The sequence below is a fragment of the Nicotiana tabacum genome, chromosome 8 (assembly GCF_000715075.1).
Source record: "Nicotiana tabacum cultivar K326 chromosome 8, ASM71507v2, whole genome shotgun sequence".
In the NCBI taxonomy this organism is placed as follows: domain Eukaryota; kingdom Viridiplantae; phylum Streptophyta; class Magnoliopsida; order Solanales; family Solanaceae; genus Nicotiana; species Nicotiana tabacum.
This window is the reverse complement of record NC_134087.1, coordinates 113,304,933-113,321,024: the sequence shown is the minus strand read 5'-3', so window position 1 is coordinate 113,321,024 and position 16,092 is coordinate 113,304,933. Positions and strand designations below refer to the sequence as shown.

Sequence of the window (16,092 nt, the reverse complement as noted above, 5' to 3'; positions counted from 1 at the left end):
TCAAATGATATTTGAGATGTTGCAGACTCAATAAGCTGCAATAGCACAACTCCAAAATTAGAATCATGCATCAAGCAGAATCGAGCTTGAGCCATCGCAAGAAGTTGTTCATAGAGCTGAATCGGTGCCAAAAAGATCGAATGAGGGAGAACTGGAGACTAATCTTGCTATCGTAAAAATGCTCGAGGAACTGACCAAGCGAATCGAGACAGGGAAAAAGAAGATCGAGGAAATTGATAAGAAGGTGGGAACTTATAACTCCAGGTCGACCAAATCCCGGGGACACCACCGGTATTGAAAGGATTTGATTCCAAAAAGTTTGTCCAAAAACCTTTTCCCCAAGCGCGGCTCCAAAGCCAATCCCAAAGAAGTTCCATATTCCTGAGATTCCGAAGTATAACGGGACAACAGATCCAAACGAACACATCACTTCTTATACGTGCGCCATTAAGGGAAATGAGTTGAAAGATGATGAAATTGAATTCGTGTTGCTGAAGAAATTCAGAGAAACTCTATCAAAGGGTGCTATGCTATGGTGTCATAATTTACCACCTAACTCTATTGATTCATTTGTTATGCTTGCAGATTTTTTGTAAAGGCACATGCTGGAGCCATTAAGGTTGCAACTAGAAAGTCGGACCTATTCAAACTAAGGCAAAAAGATAACGAGATGATCAGGGAATTCGTATCTCGATTTCAAAAAGAACAGATAGATTTTCCACTGATCACCGATGATTGGGCTGTTCAAGCCTTCAGTCAAGGTCTCAACGAACGGATTTCCATAGCTTTGCAACAATTAAAGCAGAATTTGATTGAATATTAGTCGAAGATTAGGGTCGAAGACGATCAACTAGGGGCTCCGATTGATTTTTTATCCAAACAAGCCCGTGGACATAGTTAAAAGGGATGTCAATCGGGAATCACGATCAAAAGAGACCGATATTAGCCATACGGAAGAGATCGGAGAAATAACAGGTGTGGACACAACCCCGTTCGGAATGATAGAAGGAATGATAGGATACAGAGCTCCTGAGGACTCATGACCAAGAGTGGCTTCGATAGGGATACCGGGTCTAAAGAAGCTCCTCGATTGTCAGAATATAACTTCAGCGTAGATGCTTTCGCCATAGTATCGACCATTAGGCGTATCAAAGATACCAGGTGGCCTCAACCTCTAGAGACCGGTCCGGCCCAGAGAAACCCTGACCAAATATGCAAGTATCATGGAACCCATGGCCATAAAATAGAAGATTGCAGACAGCTAAGGGAGTAAGTAGCCCAATTATTCAAGGAGGGGCACCTTAGAGAACTATTAAATCTAACAACCCGGCCGGTCGTTTCATGAGTTACCGCTCCATTTCCCCTATTTCTGCTTCTTATTGTCTTGTTCATCTGTATTACGTGTTATCGGGTTGGTTGGCTCAGGTTCGGAGAAGTGTTGGTAAGGTTTGAGACACTTAGTCTCCTTTGAGTAAACTTAAGTTGGAAAAGTTAACTGGATGTTGACTTATATGAAAAAAGGCTCGGATGTGAGTTCTGATGATTCGAATAGCTTCGGGAGGTGATTTGGAACTTAGGAGTGTGATCGGAATGTGTTTTGGAGGTCCGGAGTAGATTTAGGCTTGATTGGCGAAAATAGAATTTTGGGTCCGTTATGTTATTTGAGATGTGTGTGCAAAATTTCTGGTCATTCGGACATGGTTTGATAGACTTTTTGATCAAAAACGGAATTCGGAATATTTTTGGAACCTTAGGCTTGAATCCGATATCATTTGGTTGATTCTATGTTGTTTGAGTTGTTTTGAAGATTGATATAAGTTTGGATAGTGGTATATGACTTGTTCGTGCTTTTGGTCGAGGTTCCGGGGGGCTTCGGGGTGATTTTAGATGGTTGACGAAAGACTTTGAGTTGGGTTTGGTAGCTGAAGTTTTTCTATTGCTGTCATAACCGCACTTGTGGCTAGGGGACTGCAGGTGCGGACTCGTAGAAGCAGAGATGGAGCCGCAGATGCGGCCAAGAGGTAAGTCAGCTGGAACCGCAAAAGCGACTACTAGAATGCACTTGCGATAGCACAGGTGCGGGCATTTATTCGCAGATGCGGAAATGAGCTTTTAAGTGAAAACCGCAGATGCGGTGGGTTAAACCGCAGAAGCGAAAAAAGGACTGAAGGTGCGGAATCCCTAGTCCAGAAAGTATATAAACCCTCCTTCGCGATTTTCAGTCTTTCTTCACCATTTTTAAATCAATTTTGGAGCTTTTTGGGGGATTTTGAAGAGGGAATCCAAGGGAACTTCATTGAGGTAAGATTTTTGATCATGAATCTCGTTCCTATGGTGTTATTTCATTGATTAGGCTTGAAATCTATGGAAATTTGTGGGTAAATATTGAAGGAACTAGGGCTTGAGATTGGAGACCTTTGATTAAGGGTTTGAGGGGTCTTTTGTTGTCGGATTTTGGTACTTTTTGTAGATATGTGATTTTTTGGCCCTCCCCAAGATTTTTTTTATATTTCAGCATGTAAATATTTAGTTTAGGCCTAATATCTTTATTTTAATTAATTTTGACTTTTTTATTTTATTTTATTACAAGAAAATGAAAATTACAAAAAAAAAAATAGTTTCATTAATATTTTGTAGTCATTTTTAATCTTGAAAAATGCCAAAAAATAGTTTTGTTTTAATGATCAGTTTTATTTTAACAGTTATTTTACTTAAGTAGGACTAATTAATAAATGAGATCGTATTTTAGTCTAGTTCACGGGGAAAAAATAAATTTGGGTTCAAGCAACCCATTTTAAGTGTAATTTTAGGACCCAGCCCATTATTCCTAAGCCCATAATTCCTAGGCCCATATCCCTAACCTAATTCCTACCCCTGTATAATAGTACCTAATGCCTAAATAAGGACGTATGCCAAAAATAACCCAATCTGCCGTTTGTCTTAAAAAATCTAAAGAAAAGCCAAAAAAGATGACAAAAAGAAAAGGACCAAAAAGCTGACCTAAGGATATAATCAGACGCTATAACAAAAAAGAGAGGCGCCGTGTTTTGACAAAAAAATCGTACCCTCTTCCCTTGACTTCATCTTCTCCAAACGACCCCCTTTTCCTCATCTCTGGCGGAGCCCACACCAGCGACCAGCATCAACCCCTGTTTCGCCAAAAATAAGCAGAAAAAGACCGTCCTTGTTTGCTAAATCAAAGTGAAATAGACCGGAAAACGTCCCCGACGAGGTCCCGGTTTGAATTTCCGGTGTACGGTTAGAGGCTAAGAAGGAGGAACTTTGTACGCAAGAAATGGAGGTAGTCCTCTCATATTCTTCTTATTCTTGTCTTAGCAAACTCTATAGTATGCTTTATCTATCATCCAAAATATGTACTTTGTCATCTCTCCTTTTTTGTAATTATATTTAAATCTGATTGACTTGGATGACAACAACGTGCATTAGTCTGTTGATTTATCTCTACAAATTTAAGAGGGGTGGTATTCAATAGAACTATGTTCATTTTATGTTCTACCTAAGCAGAAATTCGAAAAGTTTCTTATTTCGCGTAAGAACATGCAAACCATTTATCCTAGATATATGTATTCAAGTTATATCTCAGTTCAAACGAGTGTATTTCAGAAATTGAGGCAACGAGATTAAATTAAATTTTTTTAATTACTAAATTCGGGTATGCATTTCATGTGACCCTACCATAATTTTTGAATAATGATAATAGAAATTATCATGTTATAAATCCGGGTGTACATTTCATGTGACCCTGTTCTCATTTCCAACAAGGTTAAATAGAACGTGTCGTGAACCACGGGTGCATTTCATGTAGCGTGGCTTGCAATGTGTTTTAAATAACCTTGAATTAATCCTTTAAATAAGTAAAAGCGGTTTTCAAAAGTTAAAAATGTACATAAGTTTAAAAGTGTTTTAAAAATCAAATAAATAAGCCAATAATAATAGTTGAGCGATCGTGCTAGAACCATGGAACCCGGGAATGCCTAACACCTTCTCCCGAATTAACAGAATTCCTTACTCGGATTTCTGTGGTCGCGGACTATAAAACAGAGTCAATCTTTCCTCGATTTCGGATTTGAACCGGTGACTTGGGACTCCATAGACCATCCCAAGTGGCGACTCTGATTTTAAATAAAATAATCCTGTTTCAATTGTCACTTAAATTGGAAAGAACTCCCTTATACCGCCATCGGGTGGTAAAAAGGAGGTATGACAGCTCTGGCGACTCTGTTGGGGAGGAGAACCCAGAACTTTTGGTTCAAGGTTCAGAATTAGAGCTTAGAATAATTGTTATAGTTGGCTTTTATTATTATATGATTTTTTACATGTTTGAGCCTAATGTGCTAAATGCCGCTTTTTACCGCTTTGATATTTTTGAACTGTATATAAATTGTTACGAAACCCTCTTCTCTCTAAGTCTTCTAAATCATCTAGGAATTGTGCACTTTGTGTGACTTCTTTTCTGTTAGAGTCATATCCCAATTTTAGAACGAGGTTCTGACAAGTTGCAAAGCAGGTAAAGCTTCTGTATTTCCGGTACACTGCCCCCCTCGGCTCGACCGCTCGGGTAAGCCAGATCTAGAACAATACACCCAGGTTTTTAAACCTAGAATAACATAGCCTTATGTCGGATCCCTAGTAGCAATGCTTATTTGCATCACGTGCATTTGACTTTGCGGACTCAACACAGGGGTTGGATCCGTCTAGGACAAGTGTACCCAATTTAAAAGAACATCCTGATGCATCTTACGTGCTACTTGCCTATCTGTTTGTTTCGGCTTGCATGTTGACTGGCTTCTAGAATAGGGAAAGAAAATGAAAAAAGAGAAAATAAAGAGAAAATAAAAAAAAAAAAAAAAAAAGAAAAGAGAGTGAGAGGTAGGTATTTGAATTATCCTAAAATTCTGCCGAAATTTTGAAAAAAAGAAGAGAAAAAGTCATTTCAAAATAAATCATGTTTTTCCTGTTCCATCAAAACCGGTGAACTACGCGGGTCTGATTCTCACCGGATGTGAGATACGTAGGCAAACCTCATCGGTTCCGACCCCATTTTTCAAAAATTCAAAAAAAATCCTTTAATTCCTTCTTTAGAAGTCTTTCTTTAGAAAGTCCAAATAAAAAAAGTTAACAAAAAATATTTTCTTTCATTTTAGAAGTCTTTCATTTGAAAAGAAAATCAAATCAAAATCCAAAAAAATATTTTCTACGTTTTTTAGAAGTCTTTTTCCCAAAAAATCAAAACAATCAAATCAAAATCCAAAAAAATATTTTCTTTCTTCTTTAGAAGTCTTTCTTTCAAAAATTTTGAAAAAAAAAAAACAAAATCAAAAATATAAAAATATTTTCATTGAAAAGAAATTCAAGAATCAAAAATATTTTCTTTTTCTTTAGAAGTAGTTCTTTCATAAATTGAAAATAAAAGTCCAAAAATTCAAAAATATTTCTTTCCTTCTTTAAAAGTTTTTCTTTCGGAAATTCCAAAAAAAAAGAGTCAAAATTCAATATATATATATTTCTAAATAAATTTCAAAATTCAAAAAGAGAGTCAATTTAGTTACTTTATTCCCGATCTTCCCGAACTACGCAAGATCTGATTCATGTTCCCACATGTTACGTAGGCAACCCACATCAAGTTCGATCAACCATTGAAAAGAAAAATGAGAATAAATAAAAAAAAGAGGAAAAAGAAAAGAAAAAAGAAAAAAAATCCAGTATCTAAAACTGGGGCAGAGATTTTATTTTACTTTTGAAAGAGTCGATTCCAAGAGATGTAAGTCCACAACCCCTCATTTTGAGTCTACTTTAAGCCTTCATGCCGTCCCTTCTTTCCAACGCTATCCAAAATCCTTCCAAATAAAGACCTCCCGATATGCCTTCAAGAATGCTAAGAGAAGAATTATGCAATGAGTAACAGTTGTCACACGACATAGAACACTGTCAAGTTGCTCAAGAAAACAACAGATTAAAAAAAGAGAAGAAGAAAAATGAGAGAGTCTTACAAGTGAAAACCCTCATAGGCACTATAAGGCGACGGTAAGCAGAGATGAATAAATGAGAGAGACTTGTTGGTGAAAATCCCTCGGGGAACCACTAATCGAAAGTGAGTCATGAAGCGATGCAAAGGATTGGCACGAACAAGCCCGACTTCAAAGGTCATAAGAATGGCAAAAGGGAAGATTGGATTAATTTGATAGATCAAGCCATTGAGTCCAAAATGCATGTCATGACCATTAAGGCTAGTTATTGAAAAAAAAAGGAAAAAAAACTCTTCCTTCTGTCCTTCCGACAGGGGCATTTTTTGTTAATAATTGTCTCATTGCATCATTGTGTCCTTCACTCCGAGTTCAAACAAGCAAGAAAAGATTTCAAAATCTACTACCAGTTTGTCAATTGCACAAAGTAAAGTTGGCCAGCACACTCAGTTGTTACTTTTAACATGCCTTGAGGATTCATGCAAAAGATCCCCCCCTAAAAGACTCTTGTCAGCCTGCTTGGCGCAAACAAAGATAACTTGTGATTCTCTCTGGCAGACAAATTGCTCAAAAGTAGGAAGTCATTCAAGATATCAGAAAAGGTCACTTGAGCAAAGATCTCCCGTTGGGATAAGGCTGATTGAACCACAAATACAAATGGTAATGGGTTTGAAAAAATCGGGGTTGATGCAGAGTAAAAGTCTCTTGAAACCTACTCAAGCTGATTGAGCAAAAGTCAAAGCTGTCCAAGGACTCAAGGCCACAACCGACTACCATTTTCAAAACTGACAAATTTTTCTTTGTGTGAAACAGGAACAAAGCAGTGCAAGAAAAGTTGTTAAAAAAAACAAAAAAAAGAGAAAAAAAAACAAAAAAAAGAAAGAAAAAAAGAGAAGAAAAAGAAAAGAAGAGAAGAGCCGACAAAAGGAAGTTTCTCAAATCTTTACCTTTATTTGTTTTGTTAATGTGTAAAAAATCTTGCCATTGATATTCACATTTTGCATCCTAGGATAAAAAGTCCTAGTCTGATGGATTTTTCTCCCAATAGAAATCTTAGTCTGATGAATTTTTCTCCTAAGATAGAAGACCTAGTCTGATGAACTTTCTCATAGGATAAAAATCTTAGTCCGATGAATCTTTCTCATAAGATAATAAAAAAAGGACCTAGTCTAATGAACTTTCTCCTAGGATCAAAATCTTAGTCTGATGAATCTTTCTCCTAAGATAGAAGACCTAGTCTGATTAACTTTCTCCTAGGATCAAAATATTAGTCCGATGAATCTTTCTCCTAAGATAATAAAAAAAGACTTAGTCTGATGAACTTTCTCCTAGGATCAAAATCTTAGTCTGATGAATCTTTCTCCTAAGATAGAAAACCTTGTCTGATGAATTTTCTCCTAGGATCAAAGTCTTAGTCCGATGAATTTTTCTCCTAAGATAGAAGACCTAGTCTGATGAACTTTCTCCTAGGATAGAAATCTTAGTCTGATGAATCTTTCTCCTAAGATATAAAAAGAGAGACCTAATCTGATGAATTTTCTCCTATGATCAAAGTCTTAGTCTGATGAATTTTTCTCCTAAAATAGAAGACCTAGTCTGATGAACTTTCTCCTAGGATAGAGATCTTAGTCTGATGAATCTTTCTCCTAAGATACAAAAAAAGAGACCTAATCTAATGAATTTTCTCCTATGATCAAAGTCTTAGTCGGGTGAATTTTGCTCCTAAGATAGAAGACCTAGTCTGATGAACTTTCTCCTAGGATAGAAATCTTAGTCTGATGAATCTTTCTTCTAAGATACCAAAAAAAGGTGATCTAGTTTGATGAATTTTCTCCTAGGATCAAAATCTTAATCTGCTGAATCTTTCTCCTAAGATAATAAATTAGAAAATGAACTTTCTCCTTGGATCAAAACCTTAGTCTGATGAATCTTTCTCTTAAGATACCAAAATAAAGTGACCTAGTCTGACGAATTTTCTCCTAGGATAATTTGAAAAAAGAAGAAGTCTGGATTTAAAAAAAAAGGGGTCAACCTTAGTTTCTTAAGCTATCAATGTTTAGTTTTCTTGAAATCAGGGGTCCCACCTAAAGAATGAGGTCAGTTTTTACTTTAGTCAAGCTTAGTTTATAGTTTTCCGCAAGCTAAATCACTTATAGGAGACATACATCCTAGTCGAGTCATTAATTTTACTTTCATCATTGCATAAGTGGTTTACAGTTTTGCTAACAACTCACAAATCTTCCGAGTGCAAATTGGGGCAGAAAATTTTGTTGGTTTTGTTGTTTTGATTGCAGGCACCCACTTGTAGAATAAGGGAAGACAGTTCAAGAGTCAACGGAAAACGAGTCAAGTTTTGAGGGAAAAACAGTACAAGTGTTGGAAATCAGGAGTCCACCTGGAGAATAAAGGGAAAGTAGCAATATTCAAGGGAAGAAAGTTCAAAAGAAAAAGCAGTTTCAAGAAGAGGACAATTCAGGTTCAGCAATCAGGCACCCACTTGGAGAAACAAGGGAAAACAACACGAGTTTCAAGAGTAGAAAGTAGTTCAGGTTCAAGCAATCAGGCACACATATGGAGAAACAAGGGAAGACGATTCCAAGAAAAAGCGGTCTTAAGAGAAAGCAGTTCAGGTTCAACAATCAGGAGCCCATTTGAAGAACAAAGTGAAAAACAGTACAAGTGTTGGAAATTGGAGCCCACCAAGAGAACAAAGGGAAAGCAATTCAAGTGTTGGTAATCAGGAGCCCACCTGGAGAACAAAGGGAAGTAGTTCAAGTTTCGAGGAAAAAAAGTTCAAGTGTTGGAAATCAGGCGCCTGTCTGGAGAACAAGGGAAGTCATTTTAGAATCCGATTCAAGTTAGAAGTAGCAGAAGCTCGTCTCAAAAATGCGGGTTGACAGGGGTCCGAGATAACAAAAAAGAAGTCTCAATCAAGAATAAAAGGAAAAAAAGTGAATCCAAAGTGCAGAAGTGGAGAAAAGATGTGGTCTGCTCAAGACATAATTGAAGTCACAAGCTCTGCATGTCCCGTCTTGATCTGAAAAGCTGAAGAAGATTGAACTAACACATGTAGCTAACAAGCATCAAGATTCACATCAGAGTCCGCATGAATAACCAACCAAGACTCAAGATCAAGCTTCAGAAGACTCATAGATAGGAATCTTGTAATTCGTTGCTGATAGGCTTAGTTAGTCTTTTTTATTTTTTGATTTTGATGTAATAACGGGATCGCGGACCGGAACCTCGACGACACCCCAATCGGCTCTCCACCTCGGTACTCTATCACCTCATTCACTTCTGAACTACACGTGGCCTGATTCCTTTATAGCCAAGGATATGTAGGCAGCTCAGATACTAGGGCTCGGTCACATTCTCCTTTCTTTTTGTATTGGTCTCTCCAAATAAGGGTCGGGTCAAAATACCTGTCTCGTCGTTCTTTGTCTGAAAACTCTTCGCGTTTCCAGTCAAAGAGGGGCAGCTGTAGACATGTGATTTTTGACTCTCCCCAAGATTTTTTATATTTTAATATGTAAATATTTAGTTTAGGCCTAATATCTTTATTTAAACTAATTTTGACTCTTTTACTTTATTTTATTACAAGAAAATAAAAATTACAAAAAAAATAGTTTCATTAATATTTTGTAGTCATTTTTAATCTTGAAAAATGCCAAAAAATAATTTTATTTTAACGGTCAGTCTTATTTTAACAATTATTTTACTTAAGTAGGACTAATTAATAAATGAGATCGTATTTTAGTCTTGTTCGCGGGGAAAGAATAAATTTGGGTTCAAGCGACCCATTTTTAAGTGTAATTTTCGAACCTTCCCAAGACCATAATACCTAGGCCCATACCCCTAAACTAATTCCTACCCCCATATAATAGTACTTAATGCCTAAATAAGGCCGTACGCCAAAAACAACCCAATCCGCTGTTTGTCTTCATAAATCAAAAGAAAAGACAAAAAAGATGACAATAAGAAAAGGACCAAAAAGCTGACCTAGGGATACAATCAAACGCTATAACCAAAAAGAGAGGAGCCATCTTTTGACAAAAAAATCGTACCCCCACCCCCTGACTTCATCTTCTCCAAACGACCCCCCTTTTCCTCTTCTCCGGCGGAGCCCACACCAGCGACCAACAGCAGCCCCTATTTCGCCAAAAAATAAGCAGAAATAGACCGGAAAAAGTCCCCGACGAGGTCCCGGTTCAAGTTTCCGGCGTACGGTCAGAGGCTAAGGAGGAACTTCGTAGGCAAGAAGTGGAGGTAGTCCTCTCATATTCTTCTTATTCTCGTCTTAGCAAACTCTATAGTATGCTTTATCTATCATCCAAAATATGTACTTTGTCATCTCTCATTTATTGTGTTTTAAATTCTATTTAAATCTGATTACCTTAGATGACGACAACGTGCATTAGTCTGTTAATTTATCTATACAAATTTAAGAGGGGTGGTATTCAATAGAACTATGTTCATTTTATGTTCTACCTAAGCAGAAATTCGAAAAGTTTCTTATTTCGCGTAAGAACATACAAACCATTTATCCTAGATATATGTGTTCAAGTTATATCTCAGTTCAAATGGGTGTATTTCAGAAATTGAGGCAATGCGATTAAATTGATTTTTTTAATTACCAAATTCGGGTGTGCATTTCATGTGACCCTACCATAATTTTGAATAATGATAGTAGAAATTATCATGTTATAAATCCGGGTGTACATTTTATGTGACCCGGCTCTCATTTCCAACAAGGTTAAATAGAACGTGTCGTGAACCACGGGTGCATTTCATGTAGCGTGGCTTGCGATGTGTTTTGAATAACCTTGAATTAATCCTTTAAATAATTAAAGCGATTTTCAAAAGTTAAAAATGCACATAGGTTTAAAACTATTTTAAAAATCAAATAAATAGGCCAATAATAATAGTTGAGCGACCGTGCTAGAACCACTGAATCCGGAAATGCCTAACACCTTCTCCCGGGTTAACATAATTCCTTACCCGGATTTCTGTGTTTGCGGACTATAAAACAGAGTCAATCTTTTCTCAATTCGGGATTTGAACTGGTGACTTGGGACACCATAAACCATCCCAAGTGGCGACTCTGATTTTAAATAAAATAATCCCGTTTCGATTGTTACTTAAATTGGAAAGAACTCCCTTATGCCGCCCTCGGGCGGTAAAAACAGGTGTGACACTTTTGATACGAATGAACATGTGGGGGAATAAGGATTTCATTGATGTAAATTTTGTCAGATTCCGAGACGTGGGCTCGGGGGTCGGGTTTGGTAAATTTTGGGATTTGTTTTGTAATTTGGTTACTTTCGAGTGGGCTTTGTTCCCTTAGCATATTTTGATGATTATATACTGATTTTGGTTAGATTTTGGGTCATCACCTGTTTTTAAAATGAATTCTATGTTCTGAGGCCTTAACCTCTTTTTGTCTCACATCGATTTGCGTGCACAGTCGGGACACGTAGCCGGAAAGCTAATATGTGAAAATCTGTGGAAAATGGTAAATTTTGATTATAAAATGAATTAGGTTGACTTCGGTCAATATTTTGGGTAAATGGACCGAACCCATGATTTGACGGTCCTGGAGGGTCCGTAGGAAAATATGGGACTTGGGCGTATGCCCGAAATCGAATTCCGAGGTCTCAAGCCCGAGAAATAAATTTTTAAAGAAAATTGTTTTTCTGAATATATTTATGAGATTTAGAAATGAATTGTTATTAGAACTTGATGGTATCGGGCCCGTATTTTGGTTCCGGCAGGTCTTATATTTGATTTAAGATAAGTCTGTGAAATTTGGTAAGAAATGGACTTGAAACGACGTGAATCGGATCATTTTTTAGAAAACTGGAAATTTGAAGTTCTTAAGAAAATTTCATGATTTTGATGCTAAATTCCTAGTTGTTGATGTTATCTTAGTGATTTGAATGCACGAGCAAGTCCGTATGATATTTTTAGATTGGTGTGCATGTTTGGTTGAGAGCCCCGAGGGCTCGGGTGAGTTTTGGATAGGCCACAAAGTGAAATTTTAACTTAGGAAATTGCTGGTATGCTTCAGGCCTACAGGCTTCGCATCTCGCAAATGCGAGCAATGTATCGCAAATGCGATAGGTGGCCTGGGTTGCCTTCTTCGCAAATGCGAACTGTCTATTGCAAATGCGACGTCTGCCTGGAATCCCCCTTAGTCACAAATGCGAGACCTCAGTCGCACATGCGACTTCACAAATGCGACACTGCTTTCGCAAATGCGAACATAGCAGAGGTCGGGGTTCGCAATTCCCATATCTGCAACCTGTAATTTTTATACTTAGCCGAAAATCAACCATTTTTCACACTCTTTCAAAACCAAAACACTCTCGGGCGATTTTTCAAAGACAACTCTTCTTCCAAATCGATTGTAAGTCAATTTCAACTCTTTTTCTTCAATCATTAACATCTTTTAACATGATTTCAACTCAAAATCAATGATTTTCATGGGGGAAATAGAGTGTATTGGGTAGAACCTAGGTTTTTCAAAAATTGAGGATTTGGACCTCGATTTGAGGTCCGATTTCAAACAAATTATATATTTGGGTTTGTGGGAAAATGGGTAATCGAGTTTTTGTTCGAACCTCGGGTTTTGACCATGTGGGCCTGGGGGCAATTTTTGACGTTTTGGGTAAAAATTTCGAAAACTCATTTTTATGCATTGGGGTTGATTCATTTAGCGTTTATTGATGTAATTAAGTAACTTGTGGCTATATACGAGCAAATTAGTGGTGGAATCAAAGGGTAAAGCAATAATTGAGACGTGAATTGTGACGTGAATTGTGTTCGTGGCATCGATGTAAGTGTTTGGTTTAACCTGAGCTTGAGGGATTAGGAGTTGTGTCCTATTTGCTACTTGTTTCTTATTGAGTACGATGTATAGGCATGGTGACGAGTATCTATACATTGGTGTCGAGCATGATCGTGAGCCTTAAATTGTGATTTATTGTGTTCTTGAATAATACTACGGATGCTTAAATTGATTATTCTCTGTATTGAGCAAGGATTATGATTGTTCTCGTGGAATTACTTATGATTGAGTATTGGTGTTAGCTGAAGTAGTTAGATGTTGGAACAAGTTTGGTTATAGCTATTTCTCCCTTGCCGGGATGTATTTATTGATACTGTCGATTCCCTTGCCGGGATAGTGTAGTTCTTTATTGATACCTTGCCGGGACTCTTGTTATGATTGTTGTTGATTATATATGTGGATCGGGTTGCACGCCGCAATAATATTATATGTGGATCGGGTTACACGCCGCAACAATATTATATGTGGATGGTTGCACGTCGCAACAATGATATATGTGGATCGGGTTACACGTCGCAACAATGATATATGTGGATCGGGTTGCACGCCGTAATAGTGTTGTTATATTTTGGGATCGGGTTGCGTGCCGCAACAATTATTGATACAAAGTGTTTATAGATTGGATACAAGTTTCTTATTGTTTTGCCGTGAATTCTAAGCTATCATTATGCCGTTACTCTTGATTTACTGTTGATATTGATACACCCCTCGCAGCATGTACCCTCATCCCATCTTTACTTGTTTATTCCTGCTTCATTTTATGCAGTATATTATATAACTGCACAGGTTCATTTGGTAGTCTGGTCATTGCCTCGTCACTACTTCGCCGAGGTTAGGCTAGGCACTTACCAACACATGGGGTCGGTTGTGCTGATACTACACTCTGCACTATGTGCAGATCCCGGAGCAGCTCTTGGACCATAGCATTTGGGTGGCTACCTTCAGTCCACGCAGAGATCCAAGGTAGACCTGTAGGCGTCCGCAGGCCCTGGCGTCTCCTCTATCCTTTATTTCCTGTTTCATTTCTTTGATTTAGAAACAGCGTATCTTTATTTTCAGACTTTATATTTAGCACTCTTAGATCATCTGTGGTACTGTGACACCAGTTCTGGGTGATTAAGGCTTAAATAGTTGTATTAGATTCATATTTCACATATTTTACTACATTTCTTCCGCTTAATGAAATTTTCGTTGTTTTTCACATTATTGCTTTATAAATGCTAAAAGGGTATAAAAATGGATAAAGGTAATTTGTTCAATAATTGGCTTGCCTAGCTCACATTAGTAGGCACCATCACGACTCCCGAGGGTGGGAAATCCGGGTCATGACAAGTTGGTATCAGAGCTCTAGGTTACTTGGGTCTCACAGTTCACAGACAAGCTTAGTAAATCTGAGGGATCGGTATAGAGACGTCTGTATTTATCCCTAGAGGCTACATAGTTAGGAAAAACTTCACATTTATTCCTTCCTGTCATGCGGTTTGGTTTCTCAATGCTAATTGAATTTCTACTCTGTTTTTTCGTAAATGGCGAGAACACGCGCTTCCTCATCCACTGACCAGCAGCCCGAGCCCCCAGCAGCAACTCCCACGAGGGGCAGAGGGCGAGGCCGAGGCCGTGCTAGAGGCCTAGGTAGGGACAGAGCTCAGCCCAAAGCAGCAGCATCAGCAGTAGATCCTCAGGTTGATTTTGATGTTTAAGTTCTAGCCCCAGCAGTTCCGGTGGGCCCAGCTCAGGTCCCATAGGGGTTTATTGCTACCCCAGTACTCTAGGATGCTCTGGTCCGTCTAGTGGACCTTATGGAGAGTGTCACCCGGGCAGACTTGCTTCCTATAGCACCAGCCATCTCTTAGGCTGGAAGAGGAGCCCAGACTCCTGCTACTCGCACTTTGGAGCAGGTAGCTCCCCAGTTTCAGACTCCAACAGTTCAGCCAGTTGGAGCAGTTCAGACAGGTGTGGTAGCTCAGATCGGTGATGGAGCATCTATGTCTGCTGATGCTTTGTAGAGATTGGACAGGTTCACCAAGCTCTTCACAACTACCTTCAGCGGTGCATCTTCTAAGGATCCCCAGGATTATCTAGACAGCTGTCATGAGGTTCTCAGGATCATGGGGATAGTAGAGACCAATAGGGTCGATTTTTGTACCTTTTGCTTGTCGGGATCCGCAAAGACTTGGTGGAGAGACTATTGTTTGGATAGACTATCTGGATTACCAGCCTTGACTTGGGAGAAATTTACTCAGCTATTTCTGGAGAAGTTTCTCCCCATCACTCAGAGAGAAACCTATCGGAGGCAGTTTGAGCGTCTTCAGTAGGGTTCTGTGACTGTTACCTAGTATGAGACCAGATTCATCGACTTGGCTCATCATGCTCTTATCATACTTCCCACCGAGAGAGAGAGGGATCTTCAGATGGCTAGGGAGGCTGGGAGTGAGATATCTTTCCAGGAGGTAGCCAATGTGGCCCGGAGAGTTGAGATGGTTCTATCGCAGGGAGATGGTCATGGGTCGGACAAGAGGCCCCGTCATTCAGGCAGATTCTCTCTGGAGCCAGGGATTCATATGGTAGAGGCCATCCTCCTAGGCCCTTTCAGTCAACACTTCAGGTTTCTCACGGTGCTTTGGGTGGCCGTAGTTCTCATATGCAGTATTCTGATCAGCAGTCCTACAGTGCACCACCAACTCCTATCAGTACACCGACGCTCAAGAGTTTTTGGGGTGGTCATTAATGTCGCCAGGGTCAGTCTTAGTTTCCTCTACTGTAGCATTCAGGTGGATGTTTTAAGTGTGATAAGTATGGTCATATCAGGAGGGCTTGTCCTAGATTGGTAGGTACTCAGTCGCAGCGGTATGGTTCCCGTGTTATGGTTCAGGCACCAGGTGTTCCACAACCCGCCCAGCCAGCTAGAGGTGGGGGTAAAGGTGCTAGAGATAGAGGTAGAGGTCAGACCGCTAGAGGTGGAGGCCAACCAGCTGCAGGCCGTCCCAAAGATGTAGTCCAGGGTGGTGGGGCCCAACCCCGAGGGTATGCTCTTCCAGCTAGGCTTGAGGCTGAGGCTTCCGATGTAGTTATCATAGGTATTGTTCTAGTTTGTGGCCGAGATTCTTCAGTTTATTTAATCCAGGGTCTATATACTCCTATGTGTCATCTTATTTTGCACCGTATCTGGTCATGCCTAGTCATTCCTTTAGTGCCTCTATTGTGGTAGATCGAGTCCATCGCTTTTGCATAGTTGTGATTAGGGGTCTTGAGACTCGTGTA

The 16,092-nt window shown here is 39.0% G+C and overlaps 1 long non-coding RNA gene across 1 annotated transcript; it reads left to right on the top strand.

The window, feature by feature from the left end:
* Positions 1-2,950: 2,950 nt before the first annotated feature.
* LOC142162785 (uncharacterized) lies at positions 2,951-14,032 on the top strand. The gene is made up of 2 exons (XR_012694183.1): positions 2,951-3,301; positions 13,618-14,032. It is a non-coding gene; the product is annotated as an uncharacterized LOC142162785 (long non-coding RNA).
* Positions 14,033-16,092: the final 2,060 nt, after the last annotated feature.